The 24,278-nt window shown below is 39.3% G+C and overlaps 1 protein-coding gene across 1 annotated transcript in view; it reads right to left on the bottom strand.

Annotated features, from left to right (window-relative positions):
- LOC108245015 overlaps positions 1-24,278 on the bottom strand; it is an 85,282-nt gene that overhangs the window by 58,604 nt on the left and 2,400 nt on the right. The window contains exon 3 of the mRNA XM_037973958.1: positions 20,670-20,742. The gene's annotated coding sequence lies outside the window, so the exon portion shown is untranslated. The remainder of the gene's footprint in view (positions 1-20,669; positions 20,743-24,278) is intronic.

Genomic DNA, 24,278 nt, shown 5'->3' with positions numbered 1-24,278 from the left:
GGGTGAGCAGGAACGGAGCATTTGGCCACACTAAGACCAGCTCAGCTGATGTTCCTCCTGCTTGTGTGAAACACCTCGAACACGTTCGCAGCCCAGAACCATCATTAGCTTCTCATTTAGCCAACAGCTGTTGGCCAGTTCTACCCAAGCACTTCAAACACGGAGAGTGTGCGGTTAAACTGACGGGTCGAGGTGGGTCTGGACTTTAATTGGACTTCATTTTGAGGAACCGGTCAATCCTTGGGTGGTCAAACAGCTCGGTCAAACTGAGCCCTCGAACAGGAGAATGAGCTCCAATCAGAATCCACACACACCAGGTGTAAACAAGCTGGCTGACCTGCACCGGAGCGGCGAGGCCCACCCACTACTGTAAGGTCTCAGTTTCATTCATTTGCTGGTTTAAAATAAATGCAAGATGTCTGACTGAGTTTCAGTTAACAGTTTTGCAGAGAGAACATAAATGTAGGACAAAACAAGTTCCAAAATACTAAATTTTATTTAAGGAAAGAGTCTGAAAATGGCTGCAACCAGAAACTAGACCCCATCAAAAAGGGAAAAACCCAAAAACTGCCTCAAATAATCCAAAGGGAGGATTTCTTATGGGCTGAAGGAGGTTTAAAATTAGAGAAAATCTCAAACTAAAGAACTGAAACTCTCCTAGAGGCATAAAAAACATCCTTCTGGACAGCCCCCAACCATAACACTTCCACCACCATGCTCAAGGCTTGTAATTTTATCATCTAGGAGATTCTCAAGTAATTATAAAACCATCCACTTTAAACCTGTTAATGTAAAGTAATAATCACACCTGATGGTCAAATACGGAATATAAACTCTGTATGGTTTTGAAATTATAAAAAGCAAACTAATTTTTAAAAAAATCCTAAAAACTTTGGTAATTTAAACTCAGCAGTCCAGATATTTTCTTTCTGCCTGACGTTTTTCCAGCAGGAGGACAGAATTCTTGACCAGCTACTGAAATGATATTTACCAGTGGATCCACGAGGAGCCGGCGGTCCGGTTCCCGTCTTGGACTCACTTCAGGTTAGCGGAACAGTCAACATATCTGCTCATTAACCAACCAGCTGATTCCTGAACTTCTCCAGTTGCTTCTCAGGATTTCCCACATGGTTTAAAATAATAAACCATTTGGTTTGGGTTCCCTCAAGGAAACAGACTCCAGAATTTAATAAAAAGGTTTTAAACTCACAGAAAAAAAAGAGGAATTTGAATTTGTTTTTTATATTTATTTTTTACATCTAACTAAACACAAGTTCTGCACTACAAATGTCAGCCGTCTTGCACGTTTTATTAAGATGAATTTTGGGGAATAAATACAGGCTGATAAACAGCGTGATGAATGTCCCAGGCTGCAGTGCTGCTCATGAAGTGTCCAAACTCATTTCATTCCGTCCTTTCTAGACGAATCCTTTGGATTTATTCAGTGATAAATTCAAATAACAGATGCAAACCCACTGGTAGTCGTTTGTTTTGCTCACTGAGTCTTTTTTTAAAAAGGTTGGGAGAGAAAAGAGGGGAGAAGGAAAGAATTGGGATGAAAAATAATCAAGTTAGCAGTTTTGGTAAAACGCGCTCACAACGGGGTGCTGCATCTTCCCAAACTGGTTGTTGACCTCCATCTTCCCGGGCGGAGTGAATAATGAGCTCCCTGGAGATGAGAGAGTGAAGGATGCAGCTGTTTAACGTTGCCTTCCACCTCCACAGGGACGGACCGTTACGATTATTCACGACTCCTTAAACAATGCTCGCTGTTAAAAAGCAGGAAAGATTTGACCTTTGACCCATCTTTGATTTTGCTTAAACATTAAATTAACTTTTTTTCCCCGCTCTTTTCCCCTGTGTTCTGTTCTAAAAAACTTAAATTCTCTACAAACATCAACAAAATGCCTTTTTCTACCTAAAGGAACGGATTCAATGAGCTCAACACGAACCGAAGGGAAAAGATCAAACTCGTCATCCTAACGGCCACTCAGTCAGTCCATCTGCATCTGAAGCAACCCACACCATAACACTTCCAACACCATACCTCACAGATGCTCTAATCTAGACTTTCCTTGAAAAAAGCCTCCAAATTAAAACCCTGATGTTGCAGAGATGTGACTCTGGCTCAAAAACAGACACTTTTTAAAGGACTTCCAACCTTCAAGAGTAAAAAGAACATGTTTAATTCTCTTTTTCTTTCCTTCGCTTCAAATACAGATCTGGGAGTGAAACTAAGGAAAACTCTAAAGCAAAAAGATAAAAGCTAGTACAGCAGTATTTGTTTCTAAAGTTTATTATTGGTTATATTATAAATTGATAAACATGCTGTGAGATTACTTACTGTGACTGTATTTTTTTTCTTGACTTATTTTTGGTTGTTTTGTTTTATAATGTCAATTATACTTAATACAGTTTATAAAAACAATGTAAAACTCAAATCTTTACAGTATATCTTCAGTTCCCCTCATGGCCCTGCTCATGGAAAGCAGACGGATAATTTAATTTGATTTCTCTGAAATAAAGTTTTATTCATCCTCAGTCTTCACATATTTAAACAACTCTGCTTATTTATTGTGCCTTACAAAAAAGTTGATTATTTCTCTTCTGTTAGCTCAACAGCTTTCCACAGTTTGTAATTCAAACTACATTTGATGTTTCTGAGCAGTTTTTTCTAATCAAGCTGTTTTATTTTTCGATTCATCTCCTTTAACATGCTGCAATTTTGCTTTGAGGGGAAGTTATTGTACATAAGTACAAATGTATAAACTGATTCTTTATAAACTGTTTGAGAACGAGTTTAAACCCATCTATCAATCATTAAGGGGAAGTAAAGGATCCTAACCTGTTTTCCATCCTGATTCTGGAGATTTTCACCAGATGGATTGTTCGAAACTAGTTGGAGACACAAAATTCAATTCTTTGAGCACAATTAGGCCAAAGTCTCTTTATTTGCTTCAGTTCTCTTCGTCTCCAATCAGTCACGATTCAGTTTCATGAGTCTCTGATGATTTTGGGAGATGATTTCAAACGCAGCATGTTCTGAATCCTTGAAGCGCGACTCGCGCAGGAAAACTGAGAACCCTAACGAACATTTGAGACGTTTTGGTAAACTCCTCAGCATCGCCGCCTGCGTTCTGTCACCAACAGTCGCAGCTTAGCGAGACGCAGGATTAACTCAAGTAAAGACCTTTTAAAACCGGGGACACAACTCAGTTCAAGCTCCGACAACAACGAGCAAATCTTCCCGTTCTGCACCTTGGTTCTCGATAGTCCAGGTATTATGGAGCTGATTCTATGAATTACAGAGAATCCCAACCTAAAGCTACTTCTGTTTTGACAGCCATCGTCGTATTATTGATGCTTCGTGCACGACTCCTACCTTTGTGTTTATCATTTTCTGTCATGAGAGCTGAAGTGATGGAGGCAGGAGGACAAACAGTTCATTTTGGTGCTACAGTTTAATGTCATCTCCACTGGGAGGAATTTTCCACACTACGGAGTCACGTGACCTCCTCCTTTGTCCGAATAACTCAAAAAAATGCTGACTGGGTTCGCCACTTGAACCCAATCAGCTTCAGAGATGGTTCTGAAGTCGTTATTGTCCTCTAATGGACCGAACGGCACGACATCCATTATGGACATAATGTTACCACCAAGTGTGGTCCACTATTAGAAATTTATTTTCTGACACAAGGAACAGCAGGATTTATTTCACAACCCAATTAAATGATCTGATTGTGTGATAATTGCCCAAGTGATCAGGCTTTACAGTAATTAACAGACTTTTTTTCCAGTAACTTGAATGATTCAGGCCGTTCAGGAGCTTCAGACGTCTGATTTATCTACAGGTTAATGATATATTTCAAAGCCTCGTACTGCACTTCACCACGGGGCGCTGCTGCTAGCAGGAAGCACGTCTATGAACCGAAACGAAACCCATTTAAAGGCCACTGGCCTCCTGCAGCTGAGAGAAATGCATTTTATGCTCTATAATATCGTGAACAACATCCTTTTCTCTTCCACGACACATTACAGTAAGTTTTAGTTGAGAGACACAATCTAACATAAATACAGAGGAAATTATGGGGAAAATAACAGGTTGTTTTCAAACTACAAGTACAGCTGAGCCTATTTGTGTCAGTAGCTGAAGATAAGCTGCAACCTTATCTGTCCTGGTCCTATCAGGGAGTTCAAGCAATTCAGCACAGATTTAAAGATGCATTCTGGGTGTTTTTTTTACTCCCAGGGTCTCATGAAACATCACTGGTTCCTGACTTTTCCTTACACAGGAAGAACGGCTCAGAATGAAAGCCTTCCTTGAAGGAATGTCATGTAAGACGGAGATCTTTTTGTTTCATTCGCCGACTCTGAACGCACCTTTTATTAGACGGCGTTCAAAAGCTTTGTTTTGTCGAAGCTCATTAATGCAAAAACTGCAGTTTCCCCACTGCACACCATTAAGATAAAATATTACAACAAGCAGCTGATAAACACGTTTTGCATATCACGGGCTTTTTAAAACTCGAAGCAACCCCAGGCGGCTGATATCGCAGACTGCTGCTAACTGATCGTAACCTAATTTTCGAAGCGACTACCTGTTGTAGTGTTTAATTTGAATCGGCGAGCGCAGAGTGACAGCTGAGCTCCTGCTGAGCTCCTGCTGGTTCTGACAACGGGAGGAGTTCACCGCAGTTGGCATTTCCAATCCGAGTAAAGTCTCCGAGGCTCGCTGACATTTCCATATTAAATGTTTCCAGTTTGTTGAGGTTCACGAGCGCCTTCCGATCGCCCCCCTCTTCTTCGGGTCTGTTTGTTGCAGCGGTGTTTGTGGGATCAAGAAGAAAAATTAGATTAGACCTGCGGGACACAAACGCCATCTCAACAGGAGCAAATTGGGAACTGAATGATGGAAAAATCTATTATGGCAAAACCCCATATTAACAATTAGAGCCGGCGACGGGGCCTTTCTCCGGCTTTTGTTGCAGCTGATTGTTTTGAGCGTGCAGCCCGGGCAGCTGTGCTTGTTTGTGCATCTATTGTCTTGTATGCTGATTGTCCCTGCCCGAGGGGGAGACTCGACTAAAATAATTTATAGGTTTGCAAGTTTCCCTCGAGATAAAAATATAAACTAATGGGCTAAAAGGTCAAGACGTACAGAAATAGATACAGAATATATATTAAACTAATGTGAGCATGATAACCTGGAGCAACAAACAATTTCACATCAACTCAAATTCAAATTTCTAAAATATTTTAAGAAATATAGCCTCTACTTAAATAATCACATATTGCTATAATGATAATAAAGCCATAAATCATTTATCAGTTATGTTATCTTGATGCAGAGATACAGCGAGCGAGAGGACAAGTGAACATGTTGGCGGAACGTTTCAATATTTCACGCATCCATAACACCGATTTTAAACCTAAACTTTTTTCATATTCGATACATTTAAACATTGAAAGAGTGGTTGAACAGTACTCTGTGTGAGTGACTGCATTTCTGGGATACAAACTACCAGAAGTAGAGAAAAACTAAACTTTATTTTCTGCAGGAACCACAACTTTTTAGATGCGAGTCATCTGCAATCAGGGCTGGTCAGGATCCTCAGACTTTTCGAGTCAGAATTCCAACTTTCAGGGGTCTTCCTGTTGATTTTTCTGACTTGGGACTCGGAAGTTCAAACTTCTGTGCACATATGGAACCCACTAATCGCCTGCTGTTAGCCGTTTATGGCACACACTCCAACCTTTGTTGCGAACGGTTGCGTTTCAGCAGTATCTTGGGTGGTGCCTTTCTGGTAAAAAAACAAACATGACTGCAGTTTTGTTGCCTGAAACTGATTTATTTATTCTGGTAATGTAATGAAAAGTTTAGAGGCCATCAGAGTTTGCAGCATTAGGGAGGGGAAGGGGGGGCACTACTCTGTGTTACAAGTGACTAAAACCCAAAACTGAGATCTCATTAAAAAATGAATCTAAATGACAGGAAAGGTATGAAGAACAAAAGGAAGTGGTTTTTCTATTGTTACTTTTTAAAACTGTTGTATAACCTGAAACTGGCCCATGCCTAATATAGACCGAGTTATGCTAATGCTTTTGTAAAATCGTTATTTTTCGAGATTAAAATTTTTACATTTTAAAACTAATTTTATGACAAATTTAAACTAAGACCATCTTCTGTTTAGAAATTGATTTAGTTTTGGTCCAACCTTGAAAAAAATGGACCAAAGATCTTGTTTGACCTGTTAGCTCTTAGTTGATGTGTTAAAGACGACTCTCAGCTACTACCACACCAACGTTTGGGTTAATATCAGTAAAATCAACAGAGTTGGGGTTATCCTTTGTGTTTGCTAAGGTTGATGAGCTGTGGACGCACATCGATTGGTTCATGAGATATTTTGCTAGCAGACACCTTTCAGCGGTGGGTGGTGAGACAATTTTACAAACATTTGTTGCACTTTTGAGAAATGTTGAACTTAAATGTACTACAGGTTGGTTTCAGAGATCAGTAACTAAACCATCGGTTGTACAATCTTTATATATCATACTTAATATCCCAACACGATAAAAAAATAAGTTTTTTTGGTCAAACATTTCCAGACATGTCAGAGATTTAAAAGTATATTTTGTTTCTCCTCAGCTGTAAAATTGATGCTGTAAATCAGCATCTGTTTCAATCTAGCAAAATTCCCTCCTTTAAACGTTGCTCTATAAGAAAAAACAGCCCCTCCTGACCTCTTCCTGCCAATTAAACAGATTTTAACTGTAAAATTAATAACAGTAGTCAAATAATAACTACATTTTACCATGCCTCTCCTTCAAAAGTACATTTATTCTGTTTTTAAGGTGATATTCCTTCACTTGATCCTGTTTTCAGCTCCCCACTAAAAGCTGACCTTTCCTTCGGTGAAGACAGATCACGTGGCTCCACTTTTCAGTGTCTGGCTGACACAATAAGCTTCCAATCACCCATTTTACACCGGCAGCTTCAGCATTAGCTCCACGCTTCAGTTTGGTTATCTGTGCCGAGGACATGGCTGATCTGCCCCGGGGCGGCGGTGGATCATTTGGTCGACCTCTTACATCCGATCACAGCTGGTGAGAGGCCCGTTAGGCAGCGACGAGCAGCTGCTTTTGTCACATTATCCGCGGACCCGTGCGACCCCAGGGTGACACGGCAGGCTGGTGTCTTACCAAAAGGCCCGAGGTGCGCACCGCGTGGAGATCGGGGCGGGAAATGAGCCGGAGAGGACGGCGATTATGACTGCTGGGCGTCAAGGAAAGGAAGGACAAGCATTCACCTCGGCGAGGGCTGGTGGGCTGCCAGCTAAAGCAGATGTTGGATGCAGATTTGGTGACTTGTTCACACTGGGGAGGTTATTTAGAGAATGGTTCAATGGTCAAATGTGATTTTAGCCAAGAGGAAAGCAGGTAGAAGAAATCTTTGTTTACAGAAATTAAATCCTGGCTTGAAATGCACAGTTTCTTCTCGTTTTGGTTTGCTAAGGGTTGTGCAGAGTTCAGCTTCTACACAACACAGAGGGATGCAGATAAAACTGTAAAGCCCGACTTAAAAAGGTTTGAAAATCAGAGTTAAAATCAAGTGAAGTAGTGACACCAAGGATTCGTTGCCGCATGGCGCTTGGCGTTTTCCTTGTGGCTTCGCTCTAACGAGCTCTCTGAGGCCAACAGAAAAAGGGCTGAAGATTTATTTAAAAAGAGCTCAGAACCCAATCTACAAATGGTGCTGATTTCAAATGACTGCCAACCAGTCAGGGCTGGGCTCAGCAGTTTTAACTCAGATCAATCGTTCAGAGCTTTTAGCTCAGGTTTTATGGAAAGGTTATGAACAATTACTATCTTACCTGTTAGAGATAGCTCTTTGTACCACCTCATTTTAGAAAATCAGCTTTAGTTCTGACTAGACAGTCTTAGAAATGTTTGAGGTTGAAGTTATTTTTAAGTGGTTTGTGCAAATGGTATTTTATAAAGCTTTACAATAATAATGTCCCATTACACAGATATTTATGTAGATTTCTACCACAAATAGCAGCTAGCTGTAGCACTTCTGGTGCTACCTACAGCAAGAATATCACATTTCTGTCTGAAAAACAACTGCAATGTCGAACTGAGAACAAAGTAAAAGGTCATAAAACAGCATCTGCATGAAGTAATATAAAATTTGAGGCTGGAGTTGTTTTAAGATGATAAAAAACCACTTTTATTGGATTAGCCGCTTAGCTAATCAGTCAAAATTAAACTCAATTTCTCAAAACCACGTTGATTGGAAAGGTTCTTTCAACAGAAGATCCATTTCATCAAGAAATGGGGAAAAAAGCAAAAAGCCTCAACTTCTAATATGCCTTCTAGAAAAATTTAAAAAGCCTGTTTTTTTTTCTTTTAGTGTCATTTATCAGCATTTTATATATTTTTATTTAACTCTACAGCTTCTTAATGTAAGATTCAAACTAAATGATCCTTCTTCCACAACAAATTCAAAAAAGCTAATTCCACTTTATCATTATAAGCCTTTTATTCAATTATAATATGAAAACCTAACCTTTAGAGTTTAGCCACAGCGGTAAAAATCAGTTTAGATACTTACTTTTTATTTGACATGAAAGTGGAATTATTTCTATGGGTACAATATCAATTTTTACTGTTTATGACTTCAGTTGAGGGGGTTTAAAAATATCCTAAAAGAAACCATTTGTTTGCTGATAACAGAGCTGCACTTCGTCCAGCAAGGCGACACAAAATAACAGAACGTCAGGCCTGAAACAGAACATGAGCTGGAAGAAAAAGTGCTGCAGATAAGAATCAGAGACTTGAAAAATATACTTGTGTTTAAAGTGAAGATCAAATCAAGGTAAAAGCCCCAGACATGAATCCCTGTGGGAAAGGAAAAAAAAAAAAAAAGGACAAAGAGGAGAGAAGCTGGGGGAGTGGGGGAGGCGGAGGATTAAATCCAGAAGGAATCAGGTGAAATAAGATGAATTATTAGTTCAGAGGGAAAAAATGCTAAGAGGTTCAAGCTTGAAGTTAGAATCAAAATTATGAAGTAATTAAATAAAGCAAGTTAAAAGCCTGGAGTTCCTTGAAGAAATGCATATCGACTTTTATACTAAGATCTTTTGTTAAGAAATGCTGTTTATGGTTAAAATCTTCAGCTCACACGTTCATTTTCAGTGTATCCTGCCCACATTAAAACCCTTTCTGCATTAGCACCTGTCGCCACCTGTAAATGGTGCTTTTGGTGAAAAAAAGCCTTTTAATGTTTGACAAACTAAGAGTTTTGGGGAAATAATGACATCACAGCCACTTCAGGTACACCTACTACTGAACGCCACAACAATGGAGCCATTTTAATATAATTTGTCCTGACTGTCAACATAAAAAAGTCTGCTTAGGAGCTGAAAACTGACTCAGATTTACTTAGAGGAAATGGTAAACAATGCTAAATATTAAAGAAGCTACAAGCAAACCGTGCACAGGACCTTTTGGATTTGGACCTGTAGTTAGTTTATATGGAGTATTAGAGTTCAGGCCAAGTCTACTTAATCAAAAAGGACAACAAGACAGTCACTGCAGGGGTAACATCCTAAAACATATTCATTGTTTGGAAAAAAAATGAGTCCATAAACTGCAGGGTAAACATTTTCTTTCCTGCTTTCCAGGATTTCAGCGAGTGAACAGTCTGAAGTCTGTAGTTGTGGTTGACGGGGAGGGAAGAGATTCATGCCACGCATTAACTCACCCACACAGCTGCTCTTTACACTCACTGCTTACTTTTTTCTTTCATGAACTCCAAAAAGAATTTTGAATTTTGATCCGTGAGATCAAAGAACAGTTTTCCACTTTTTTTTTTAATCCTAAACAAGCTTGGGTTGAGCAAAGAGGGCAGCTTTATTGGATTTTTCACTTTTGTTGAGTTTTTACCTTTCATTTTTAGCTGTGTTCACTCACTGCGGTCCTTATAAGCTCATGCAACGAGTCCCATTACAGAAAAAAAATGCCTGTTTTTATTGTGTTGCCCCAGGATGTGTTCTGCAGACGAAACCTCTAAATTCTATTACTGTTTGCCCAGGTGGTTCCTTACCTCTGGAACATTCAGCCTGTCTGGGATGCTTTTTTTAACCCCCAATCATGTCATCATCCTGCTGTTATTTAACCTAATGTGCAGCATGCAAATCAAAGAAATTAAACGAGCCGACACTCTGCAGCAGCAGCACCGCTTCATAGGCCTCGTATGGTTTCAGGAAGGAGTGCGAGGAGCTCAAACTGTAAAATTAACTACGCTATAAAAACGAGTTACCGCCGTCTCACACATCCACACGGGTCTCGACGACACAAGTGAGCAACTCGACGACAAATGTTCTTCTTAAATTCTACCACTTTTGGTGCAAAAAAAAAGAAAAAGCCCCAGAAATACCACTTGTGTCACAGAGTCTTGGCAGGATAAAGTGGGAACGGTGTGACAGATGTTTTGGATTGCAGCAGTGCTGTGAAACACACTCGTCTCCCTGGTGTCCGTTAGTTTGTCACCATATGTGAGTGTAATTGAGTTCACTTTTCTCTTTTTGCTCTTTTTGAGATGGCGTGGTTTGGTTTTAAGTTTCAGTTGCTATCCTGACAACAGAAGTCTATTTTCAAGTCTTATCCATTAAACCTGACCAAGAAAAAAACCAAACAAAAAAACCCAATCCTCCCTTTCGGGCCAGTCTACAGTCAGTCCACCCTCTTTTGTTTCTAGAGTTTTATGTAACAAGACGTAAAAAAAACTGGTCTTTACCAGTAAAATTATTACAATTATTAACATTTAACCTAAAGTATGTAAAAAAACCCAAAAGATTCCACCATGTAAGTATTTATTAAACAAAAATGAAGCCACCTTTGTTGTTTCCATAAGATTACAGAGGTAAAATATCAGCCAGGTGCTGCTGATTAACTGAACATCCTGAGTGTGACCCACTTTATAAAAGCAGGCGTTTAGGCAGTTTGCTGCTCTGGAGCACAGAGGTGTGTGTTAACACAATGTCAAGAAGGAAAGACATCAGCAATAAGCTTTGAGAAGCAACTGTTGCTGCCCATCAGTCTGGAGGGGTTAAAGGTCATTTCCAGCCAATATGGAGTCCATCATTCCACAGTGAGAAAGATGATTCTCGAGTGGGAAACATTTAAGCTGTTTGCTAATCGTCCCAGCCAATTCACCCCGAGGTCAGACTGTGCAATGCTCAGAGAAACTGCGAAACACCCTCAGAGCTTCTTAAAACTTTTGTCTTTCAAGACGTTTTAGGAAAGCAGAGTTGTTCACCCATAATACACAAGAAGCCCCTAAACGTTTCAGCACAAACATCTCGTACCAACTGTCAAGCACGGTGGTAGAGGGGCGATGGTTTGGGCACCCCGCAGTCATTGAGGCAACCATGAACTCCTCTGTGGACCAAAGGATTCTTGAGTCAAATATGAAGACATCTGTCCAACAGCTGAAGTTTGGACCAAAGTGGGTCTTTAAACATGACATTAATCCCCAACAGCAGCTAATCTACAACAAAAGAAAAAAAAATCAAGTCCAAACCTGAACTGGACTGAAATCCTGTCATGGGACCTCGAGAGCTGCGCAAAGACGAATGCCTGCAAACCTCCACAGCGTAAAGAAGAGTGGGCTACAATCCCTCCACAATCACACAACACTGATGGGTATGTAGAAAACAAATACTTCAAGTCATTCCAGCTGCAGGTGGCTGTATAAGCTGTTGAATCATGGCGTGGACTTAGTTTTTCACAGATTTGTTATTGTTTAAGAAATAATTCCCGATCCCGATGAAGCCCAGATCTATTTTACTCTGTCCTGTTGTGTAAAACCCTAAGAGTGTGGACTTCAATTCCCATGTAAGAATAAAAAAAGATCTAAACATGCTTTAATTCTGTTTTATTGGGGGACTTGATGCCATGTTTGTAGTTCATAATTAACTGTGCTACGGGAGGATTTGGTTAGGATTAAAATTTAAAATAGAAACAATAAGTAATAAGTAAATCTGGGAGACATATGGGAGAAATAGTCTCCATCTGTGCTCAGTTGGATCCGCCCGGATGATTCAGGGGAATTTCAAAGATATACAGCCGTTCTGCTTGTGTCATGCATCAGTGATTAGTCTTAAATAGCATCTGTCACCTTTTCAGAGGGTGGACACGTCATTTTCAAGCAGAATCCAATATACGCAGTAACTGATATGTGTGTGCGTCCTGCCTCTCCGTGTTGCACGGACTGAAATTAAAGTTAATTTAGTCGTCTATTGAGTGGTCCATTCTAGCTCCCATCACATCCCAAGGTGACAGCATGATACACTATAATACACTTTCATGTTGTTTTGATAAGAGAGCAGGAAAGAGCAGAAAGTAGGGGGGGACGAAGAAACGGCTGCTGTGTTTGCTTTGTCCTCTCCTAATACTCTATAGTGCTTTTTTCTGACACAACCTGCCATTACAGGCTCTCTAATCAGATTTACCGAGCAGCAAATGCGGGGCTTCTATCTCGACTAGCCTAACGCAGCAAGAGGGCCAAGCCATCGGAACCCTATTTGGACAGGCAGCTGAAATAACAGTGATCACTCCTGACAGCGGCGCATGAGTGGAGACTGCACTCACATTTCGCACAGCACTCAAATGTCATTTCACCTTCGCCGCGCGCTAAAAGGCGACGGGCTTCATCCGTCTTCCACACAAGCAGGTTTTGTTGGCTGTTTGCTGCGAGTCCCCGGGCGTGTGCGCGCGCGCGCCGCAAAACCAAACGGCTGGGGGAAGACTGGCACGCTCAACATGAGCAAATATGTTAATGATAAGGAGTAAACGTCGCTTCTTTGGGAAGGTTAATACCCTGACATGAAGTGTATGATTGAATAAAAGGAGGGAAAATTGCTTTGTTGATGGGATAATGTGGCTTAATCGTTAGCAAAACAAGTCGAACAACAAGTATATTTAAAACGACAAGCTACTCTGCATCTTATTTTGGTAGAATGCTTATCCAAATAAAATGTGGCTCAGGGAAGAGCAGCTCATTTAGTTGCTTTTTGTTATTACAATCCGAAGTTTATGGGGCCAGTTAACATAAATCAGAAGCACAAAACGAACAGGTAGTTCTGCAGAGAGGTTACCTGCTGTAGGTAAATCTTTCAACAACCTCAGTTTGGAGAAATAGTTTAATTCTGACCAGACTGATGAGCTAACGGCTAGTCTGAGTGGAGCCAAAACCAAAGTGGAATGCAGCCATCTTATTAGACTTGAGATAACCTTTCTTGTGAATTAGCGTTATATAAATAAACTGATTTAATTAAAACACTTTCAAGCCTTGAATTATCAACATATCATGAAATGTTAAGTGATGCACCAAGTAACTGAAGATAAATACAGCTTATTCACTCAGTGCACACGTCGAGTACGTAGAGTTTGATACTGATTTTCTTGTTTTAAATTCAGTATTTAAGAGCATCATTTATTATTTTCCTGTTCACATTCTGTTACTTTCCTTCAAAACTCTGCCCTCGCACTAAAATAGCTGGCGCTTGCATGCAGATTTATTCCGCTCTTCTATAAAACTGCAAGTTATTTCTTCCAACAGCAGAACTTGTGCTCTCAGATCTCTGCTCCTGCACTCGGATACCCATGTTGTGACTGTCAAAAACTCCCCAACCGGTGCCAGATATATTCCTGAATAATGAAGGTGCATCTGTTTCTTTTTAGGCTTGTTTTACCTCTTCGAGCCTCCTGTACAGGTGGGAGCTGTGCAGCCGAAACTAGATTCAACTGAGTGGCGGGTGAGGTAATGTTGAGGTGTTCTAACAATTTGCGGAGCAGAAATAAGGAATTAAACTGGAGTGCAGAAAACGGTAAATCTGAAGGCTCTTTAAAGTTTTTAAGTCTGCCGTTCAGCTGTAATTTACAACATTTAGACACTGGAGTACGTCATGTATGGCTACCCCCTTCATGCCATCCTTGATCATACAGGGATAACTTCTTGTATGACAAAAAAGTGCCATGTCTTGATATCATTTAGACATCAACACAAGTCATAACCCGCCCTCAGTCATACGGCAGATACAGACAGACGGAGGATGTCTCAGGACCATGACTGAGATGTCTGCTGTCATGCGCTGGTGAACCGATCAGGATTGGACCCAGTGAGGGTCAGAGCAGACAAAACACAACCTCCTATACCATCTGCAGGGAAACGGTTACAGCCGAAGATGGAAACCAAACCTTTTTTTTTTAACCATTTGGAAAACAATAAAAGGCACAACGAGGCAAAGAAGGGATGTGAGGACGACACGCAGCTGTAGTCTGAAAGGAAACGAATGCCTTAAAGTCGCGGCATCAATCGCTTGGTGAACTTGGATATATGGGAAGACCAGAAGATTCACAGAAATCCTGATGCAGCTTCATATTATGAAGGCTTTACGATGCGCTTTTACCAAAGAGCTCCATGCAAAACACAACGTAGAACATGTTAAGGTTGCTGAAGCTGTAATATTACAGGACGAAGTAGGTGATAAAGTCATCATGCACAGCAGCTCAAAGGAAATAAAAAGAAGCAAAATACTCATTAGTTATTGTCCACTGCCATGCTGATGAATAACTGAACTGCTATCTGCATTTCTTCTCTAAAACTTTTAATAAAACTAGACTAATGCAGTCAGTAAAACAACTTCACTAATTATTTATGACCCCTGCTGGCAAAATTAGTCACAATGAGGATCTTTTCAATTTGAAGTTTTTTTTTTTTTCATTCTCCATCTCATGATCTGTATTTTGTTGAAATCTGGGGATTTATCACCTGACAACAAGCTGGTTAGGGGAAATCCCTAAGCTTCATAATGACCAAACATTATACAAAGGGATTTCCCAGCGCTACAGCAGCCGGCAAAGAAAAGTTATCAATTTCAAAAGAAATGAACAGGATTACTTCTACAGACAAACCCGTTTAAAGATAAATTAGGAAGATTTTAGTCGCTGGGATCAATACATGGTGTCTCTATGGACTTGTTTTTACACAAATCTCGAATAAATCAAAAATCTGTATCTTCATGTTTGTTTAACACCACAGCCCGTGATCAGTCCCACTCATTTTGCAGCACAGGTCACGTTTTTTTTTTTTCTAATTTAGAAAATTCAACAAATCTTACCAAACCTCATGCCTCCAAAGTCTTTAACACGAAGACACATCAAACACTGAGGGCTGGTTTTCAGTGTTCACTCAGAATGTGAACATTTCTAGAAGCTCAAAGAAGTAAGGATGAAGTGAAAAAGCCGTCTATGGTCTTCCTGATCCTCACATCAAATATCACTGAACCTTCACAGCACATTGTGCAGGGCGGGCTGTAGGAGCTGATTTCCAGCCCCTTCATCTGTCAAAGAACTGGAAATGGTTCCCTTTGAAGAGGCGATCCAGTCTCCCAGGACTCACAGCTCAAGAGGACCAAACTTGTTCTTATTCTCATTTCTCTTCTTATAAAGTCATGTGTCACATTTTCTACCAATTTCTGCTCACCATCGGGCCTAGAGTGCTTCATTTTGAATCACAGTGCATGATATTCTGGCAACACCATAAAAATCCTTCTTGGACAGTTCCATCAGTTAAGGAACAGATCCGTTTTTCTCCAGCTGACCACTTATCTTTCAGTTTTCTGGGTTTTTTGGACAGCATGATGCATATTCCTCGCTTTAACCTCTATCCAACAAACAGAACATCTTTTTCTTTGAAGTGACTGATACCGCAGTGGAAGGAGACGAGGAGATAAAAGCAGAGGTATCAATCATCATTTTCAGAAGGTCGTTGGTATGGACACGGGAATCAGTCTGTCCCTTCACTTTAGTTTTAGATTTAACACCACATCAGCTGTGGTCAGCATGCTGAAAGATTTCTGCCCTTAAGGAGGAGAAATGCTTTTATACAACATCCATTTGTGTGTTTTTAACACAATGTATTGAAGAATCCTATTGATTAGTGAATTATTTCTAGAAGATTCAGATAATAAATTCCTATAAGACTAATAGTAACAAGACCACCTGTACACCCACAACCCATTCATCCTCTGTTTGTTCTTAAAGTTAGCACTGGAGCTAACTGGGTCAGGCAACAGTTGAGCCAATTCATTCAATAATTCCTCAACTCAGATGAAATAAAACATTTTATAACCTACATTAAAAAACAAATCTGCGACACTTTCAACTGCTTTGCACGTTTTATCCGCGAAGGAATAATCTAAAAATTTACAGACAATCAGAGCGACTCCTCAGCTTCAGCCCGATGTGAGAACGGAAGTTCCAGGAAGTTAAACACATGACTTTTTGTAGTGTTTTTTGTATTATTTGTATTGATTGCATTTATTTAGACCAATTTTGATAACCATTTCTTGAAAACAAATTGGTCACCAGTAGACCGACTTCAAATTTTCAAATTGCGTTGGATTTGTCTTTAAAAGACTGATCTAATAGTATCAAAAAAGGTTGTGTTTGATGAAGTTATAAAAATCAGGTGACCTTGCTACTAATAGTAGAATTGGTTCCATATGTAATAAAACAAAGATCTTCTCCACCTTAAAGTGGCTTTTGGATCAAAACATTACTCAGGGACACTCTGGTTACAAGGACCTACGTGTTTGCTTTCGCACTGCCAGTGGAACCTATGATTTTACACCTTTCAGCCATTGTTCAGACCAAAATTTCAAACAAAGTCTTGAGAGATGAGTTGGCTCTCAGAATATGTGTTGGGGATAACTCTCAGCTACCACCACACAAAATCTTAGCTCAACATTACTAAAATAAGTACCAGTTATAGCCATGTTTGTGTTTTCTATGGTTAATTACCTGTAGTGGCCATCTTGACTTGGGTTGACTCTAAAAGTTGTAGATATACGTGTGATTACTATGAGAGTTTTGTTAGGGGTTCAGGAGGTATTTTGCTAACAGACAGATGAATGAACACACACACACAGATACAGGCTGTGTGTTACATGATCGCAGGCAATAATGATGTAAGAGTTCCAGACGTTCAAATTGCTCAGCCAGTCAACAAACTAAATCTTATCGTCTTCCGTCACTCCAAAGCTGTTATTGAGCTGAGAAAGCATCTGATGTGAGGCAGGAGTAAAAAAGGACCAGATAGATGTCGTAATAAGGATCTAAAATGGCCACAGCACCACCATAAAAAAACAGACGGACTACCTCAAATGGCTTTATGGGCTGAACTGGACCCCTGTTGTCAAAAAGCACCTAATGACTACTTTCATGATCTCATCTACCATCTGCTGACAGGGCTGCCTCTTTGGAGCGCTTAATTATGCCCTGCGCACTGTCAGAAATGCAACAGGGCAAATTTAGACCCGTTAACGTTATTTAACTGAATTAAATATTTAAAATTTAATTATTACTTTTGTAAAGGCTAAAAAAAATAGGAATAAAAACACTAATTTGTCACGTTTGGAGTCAGAATGTCCACCGAAGTTATAAAAACGAGTATTTTAGAAGACTGTCTGTTCAAAAGTGGAATGTTTATTATTAACTTGGGAAATATAAGTATTTTTGGTGCTATTATCTCAGGGAGAGAGAGACAGACTGCAAGACTGTCTGAACTATGATTGTACAAATAAATCTCTGCAGCAGTCAATCTTTCAGCCTTTTAATTAAGAAGTTGGAAAAAAACAAAACTTTTCCGTTCCTCTGACTCGTCCATTTTTATTCTTTTGTGGCCTAAAATCTCTAATTACTTTTTCTTCTGAAGACAAATAAACAGTTTAAAAGAAACATTTTCCATTCTGATTTACACATACAGTACATTAACTCAATGGAAACTCAGCTCTGCAGCTTTAACACAGACAAAACCATTAATCATCACTGAACTACTTCAACAAACCTCAAGTCAGCGCTGGAAGGAAACAGTTCAGCTCCGACAATAAACTAGGATGTTTTGCAAAACCTAATATCATTAATAAAATATAATTTAAAAAAAAAAAAAAATCAGGAAAAGCAGATGATTCAGACAAGTAACCTGTTTGCAGATTTGAATATAGATATTTCATCTTAGCAGGATGCTTCCCCTTTGATAATCTTATGCATATTCATTAATCGTGATATCCACCAGAAGGTTATTATCCATAAATGTCACTCTGTAATTAATTAATCCTGTCTGCTGGTTTCTCTCCCTGCCTCATTAACGAGCCAAGTCTGGCTGATTGTATTCATATTCATGTGTCCAAATATACAGCTCTATTTCGGATTCAGATGCCAGAATATTTCACTTCATTAGCAGCAGGAAACGCCGCAGGGCCATTTGACAGGCAGGATCTGAATTCTGAGTTTCCTGTCAGCGGCATGCACAGGAATCAGTTTGTTTGGGCTGTTAGAGTAATAAGCGACCACATGGCTGAGGAGTCAGAAGTGAGGTGCTGTCTGAGTCGCTGAGGCAAAGTTGATGCACATTTTGAATGAGAATCACCTTCGATGGGTAATGCGGTCCAAGGAGACAATCATGGGGGTAATTTTGCGCTGTTTAGCAAATTGATTTTTAAAGCCACCCCAGAGGCACATCTATTACTGTTGGTTTGAGTTTTAATAAAAATCCAATAAAAATTTGCACAAAGCTGAGAGGAGTTACTCTGGCACATTAGGCTAATAGAGAAGAATACCACCACTCAAGGAAAAGGCTTGCAAATAGTTTGACATTTACTCAGCTATGCACTTTATTATTGGATGAGGATTTCATCCTTAGGCTCTGCTCAGTTATGCACGGTACTTTCTGCAAATGTTAATAATATAGGCTTTAAGGGGAAACGGTAACACATGCCATGCTGATATATGGCTCAAGTGCATGCTTAAGCAGGATGGATTAGCTCTACAGGAGATAGCATCATAATTGGAAACTCACATGTCAAATATGCCAACATTCTCAGAGTGAAAATATTCTTGAGCAAAACTGAACCACAGTGAGATATATAATTTAGAAGTGTAAATTGAAATATTTGAGCAGGGCTTCTTTTGTGTGGCCCGAGACGTCTGTTTTACATCAAAGTTTTGTTATGTTTAAACTGGAATTTCTTAACCGTTTGAGGGACTAAAAAACAATGGTTACAAATTTTCCCAAAATAATAAAAACAGTACGTACAATCTACCTAAAAAAGGTCAAAAAACAGTGATTAAAATAACTAAAAAATACACAGAGAAAACCCCAGAGGCACACTGGTACCCACCCAATGCTAACATGCTAATCTGATTCTTCTCCATGTTTATGGCTTGTAATTTAATTTCAATAAACACTTGGCGACTCTCACAAATCCAATGAATAAAATAATAATTATTAAATTCTTTCATATTTGATTTAGTTATGGCAAGAGACAGAAAGCAGGGAGAAAGGGATACAGCAGCTAAAAACACTTGAGGGTAAAAGTCAATCAGAAAACCACCATTTACGTCTCATTTGTTGCTCTTTAATGCATTTCTGTTGTGTTTACGGATAACCACATCTTTTAAAAATATTAAAATCTCATTTAGATCATAAGGGAAATTTTAGAGTAACATTTTTCTTTATAAGAAGATGGACTTTTAGCATTAGCACAGCTGTTCAAGCTAAATGCTCTAATAATTAAATACAATACAAGTTGTTTCCTGTTCATTATGGGCATAATTAAAATAATATAAAGTATCTCAATGATAGTAAATGATAGGGGAATTATCTACATTTATAAAACATTTGTCATCTAAAATGATTGAAAAGTTTAAGGTTACGCAGCCATCAGACAATAGTTTTGGGTATATATGAAACTACAGATTTGGACCAGTTCACATAAAACAAAGTCACATACAAGGCTTGGTATACTGAAGCCAAATGACCAGATATTTGTCTTTACCACAGTATATCTCCAGTCCCGACTGTTCATTTTACAGACAATTTTGTAGCCATTTTGTACCATTCCTACATGCTGAATAATCCACCTGCATCATATTCAGTCAGTAACGGGTGAATGCAAACTTTTAGTCAATACTTTCAAAACCAAGTCTGTTCAGTATCAGAAGAAAAATGAAATCATATATATAACTAACCCTGGAAAACTGGCAACAGTGTTGTTTCCTCTAACAGGTCAGTTTCAGTAATTTCACTTGCTGCTTACAGTATGAACAGGTCCTGCAGAGACTGATGGGAATGCCATTTTGCAGGTCATAAACCAAAATATTGGACAAATTGAACGTGATGATGCTAGTAATTACAGTCTAAAGCAATCACAATACATCACTGAGGAAACCTGAATATCCAGAGTGTCTATAAGAAATACTGCAGTCCAATCCATCTGGCTGTCACGGTATTTTCTCATAAAAACCACAAATGTTACGCTGATGGTGGCGCTAAATGAAAACCCGGAGAAACACTAAAGCCATTAGTCATCCATGCTCTTGGTAACATGAATATCTGCAACCAATTTCCCACTCATGCCTGGAGCCACTAAGCCTTACAAGTCGACACCAGAAAGTTTATAATAAATTAATCAAACACATAAAATTGTGCAAAACGCATTTCCCAAAGATTAGTAAAGGTTAAATAACACTAATTAGCTGTGAAATATGAGAGGGATCACCTTTTTTTTTTTGGTAACAACTATAACGTTACTAAGTCCTACCTTAAGGTCCAAGGAGGCCTGGAGACAGAGCTCGTCAGGGTTGAGTCCTGCTTCTGTCATGAAGCTTCTTCCTCTAAAAAAAATGAAATATTTCCTCACATTAAATTAGACCACCGGATTATCTCAAAAACAGTTACCAAACTTACATCTAAGCTATTTTCCAGTCGAGTTTTAGGCACAGTAATCCTACAGCAATGCATTACTGATTAGCAGACATTAGCCGTCTTTAATTAAGCTTTGCATTTAATTCACTTCCAAACAGCCCTGAAAGGATTTTAGGTCTTCAAGCAAACTCTTAACTACCAAACTGCTCAAGTTACTACCCCAGTTCGGGTTTTTTTTTCTCCTCCTTTTTTACAATGGGAGCAAACTGAAATGTAGTGAGCTGCTTCTAGTTAACGAGTGATTTACAAAGCAAAACCAAAACCAGGTATCCACACCTGACAGTGACCTTGTACGTGTTGGAAGTGATTTCATTACTTGGATAAAAACCTCCAAATTTATTGTGTGAAGTCCCACAAGGAGAGATTATCAGGCAGAGCTTACACCTCAAGCTGTGTGGCCTCATTAACTGATAAAACAACCCAAAACTGCTCACTTTACATTACGCTCTAGCTTCTAAAAGAAACAGCAAAACACTGCATTTAAAGACATTTAAAGTATGCTGCTTTATAAGTACAGTTTGATACGTTTGCTGCCATGTGATGTTAAATAAAGTCAGCCTAAAACACTTTCACTGTTCAACAGATCAGCTATTAAACTTCTTTGGATCAATTTCCTGCTCGGGGCTGTTGTTCGGTTCTTCTCATTAATACTTGGCCAAGTGCAGATAAAAGCCATGATCGGCATTTTCAGCACAGCTGTTTTTTTGTTTTTTTGGGGGCAAAAGTCAAATGATTGCAGCATTTTATAGTAAAATACCACCCAGAACATCACGAATTGATGAGCTCTAATTGTGCAGGATTATCACCGGGTTAATGTTTCCGGTTAAAATGCTTTCGCTTGCAGTCATAATGCAGAACATAAAGACCAGGAGCCAACAGAAAGGTGGTTTTATTCTTCCTACCAAAGAGATTTATGCCAAGTGATGGACTGCAGTTTTCTTTTATCATTTTGAGGACTGTACGGTCATTCAGCCTTAAAAGAATTTTTCTTTTTTTTTTTTTGCATTCTTTTTGCAGATATGCGCACACAGACAGCGGTGTGTCTCCTGTAACTCAGATTTATAATGAAAAAGGCCCCGACTCAAAGCACAGACAGCGTGACCAGCCTGCAGGACGTCTTCAGGATCTCTGTCTCACTGTATTCATCTGTGTCTGCGCTGAATATCAAAAGGCCCTTTCTCACCGGAGCTTAACACAGCTCGTGTTTCTTTTCAGGCACTGCGTCACTTGGAAAGAGTTACAACCTGAAGTAATTTAGACCTATTCCCTTGGAAAATCCTCCCAGTGTGTCCTTGAACAGCGAGCCTGCAGAGCGCAGAGGCATAAAGCTCTCATTTGTCATCTGGATTGTGTCTCAGTTCCCTCCAGAGCTCGCTAGTTGGGACAGTGCAGAAGACAACACAGGACTGTTTTATCCCTCGAGGTTCAGCTGCTTTTAATAACATTTTATTCCTCTGTGATTTTAAGTTTGTGCCTGCTGCTCGTTCTCATCAGGGTGCAGAGTTTCTCCATTTTGAAATGCTTCAACGTGACCTCATCCTGAATTTCTAAAGTTTAAATCACGTTAAAAATTCACTGCCTAGTTGCTCCAGTTAATAAGGTTCGAATGCAACGCGAGTTGTGCCTGGCGTATTTGCTGGAGCTGCAAACGGAAGGCGTGTGGAGACGTAATGGCTTTCAAAGAAACTAAGTGATGTTTCTTTGATAGAATTACTTTAGATGGATTCAGTCCCGTCCCTCGGTCCCAGCTATGGGAATCTGCCGAGGCACGTCTACTCTGAACACTTCCAAGCTTCAAATTTTAAACCCTTCGTGCAAATCTCAGGGCACTTGTTCCGCTCGTGGCATCTACATAAAAACGGTCTTCTGAAGTGGGATTCTGTGGAAAGGTTATGAACAATTAATATCTTACCTGTGGCTCTTTGGACTTTCTCAGTTTGGAGAAACAAACTGTTTCTGACAAGACAGAGTGAGGAGCAAGACTAAAGTGATTTACTCAAATATTAAAAATGTCAAAACGTTTATTTTACTTGATAAAGGCCTAGAAGTCCTTGAAGTAAAACATGAAAATAAAGTTATGTTCATTGTCATGCAAATTTAGCTTATGTCAATTAGCTGTGGCAGTCATCTTGATTTAGAATGACTCCAAAAATTGTATATTCAACCACTGAGTTATATAGAAATCCAAACAACAGTTAAGAGATATTTTGCTAACAAACAAGGTTGATGCCAAAGTTTTAAGTGGGACGTGTCGTTTCTCATAGTTTGTTGTGATTAACTAAGCTCAGTTTTGTAGAATTGGCTGAGTTGCACCCATTTTCCAAAAAGGTCAGTTTCCAGTGGCAGCCATCTTGAATTGGATTGACTCCAATTGCACGTGTACATCCAATAATTACTTTTTGAATTTCATAAAAATCTATCAAGTGGTTCAGGAGATATTTTGCTAACAGTTTATAGAACAAATGTTGTGATCAGTTAGTGCTTGGAGTTTATGTTGGAGATGACTCTCAGCTACTACCACACCATATTTCAGCTCAGTAACTGTAAAATGGACAGATTTATAGGCATTTTTGTGTTTCCAGAGGTCAGTTTCCTGTGGTGGCCATCTTGAATTGGGTTGACTCCTAAATAGTAATCAGATGTAGATGCACATCAAATGACTACTATGAGTGTTTCATTAAAATCTGTCCAGTGGATCACCAGATATTTTGTTAAAAGAGAGAAACATTGATATCGGCAAAACAATATTCTCTTTTCACTTTTGTCGGTGACCAAAACCTTGTAACACGAAACAGATGGCGATGTATGTTTTTTTTTAAAAAGCATTTGCACAAACTGCTGTAAAACCTGTGAGGTTGGAGTCATTTTATAACAGCAGAAATACACTTTAGTTATGGCTCTGATTAGAAAGGGCGTTGTTAGGCCATTCAGAGTGCTATCTGCAACAGGTAAGATAATAATTGTTCATAATCTTTCCACAAAACCCCACTTTTTTAAAGGATCTGAACTATACTCTTTATACGCCTACAGTAGTATAGATAAGCAAACATGGATGTATGCCCAAAATACATTTTTAAATACTTTTAAAAAGGTAATACAAATGGGAAATTATCCAAAAAATTCTTGAAAACTTCAAGAAGTGCATCAATATTTGCTGCCAAGGCTCTCGAATGAGAATTTACACAATCCTCTCTCCTCCCATCTTTGAAATCACCAAATGTTGGTGAATGTGTGCTGGGAAATGAAGCTGATTAAGAAAGTGGAAGCTTCTCTCCCTGACGATTGCCAAGATCTTGGAGAAGCTCCCCCTCAGTGGGCAAAGTTTCAAAAATTAACCCTCTGGCCGCTGTGGAATACTGTGGGATAGAAGTCCTTTAAAAAGCTAGTCAGGGGTTGGAAACTCGGGGAGGTTTTGTCCCAGACTTCCTGAACTTCTCTCGCAGTT

Source organism: Kryptolebias marmoratus, linkage group LG23 (genome assembly GCF_001649575.2).
Source record: "Kryptolebias marmoratus isolate JLee-2015 linkage group LG23, ASM164957v2, whole genome shotgun sequence".
Classification (NCBI taxonomy): Eukaryota; Metazoa; Chordata; class Actinopteri; order Cyprinodontiformes; family Rivulidae; genus Kryptolebias; species Kryptolebias marmoratus.
The sequence above is the reverse complement of the archived record's forward strand: the minus strand, read 5'-3'. Positions and strand labels throughout refer to the sequence as shown.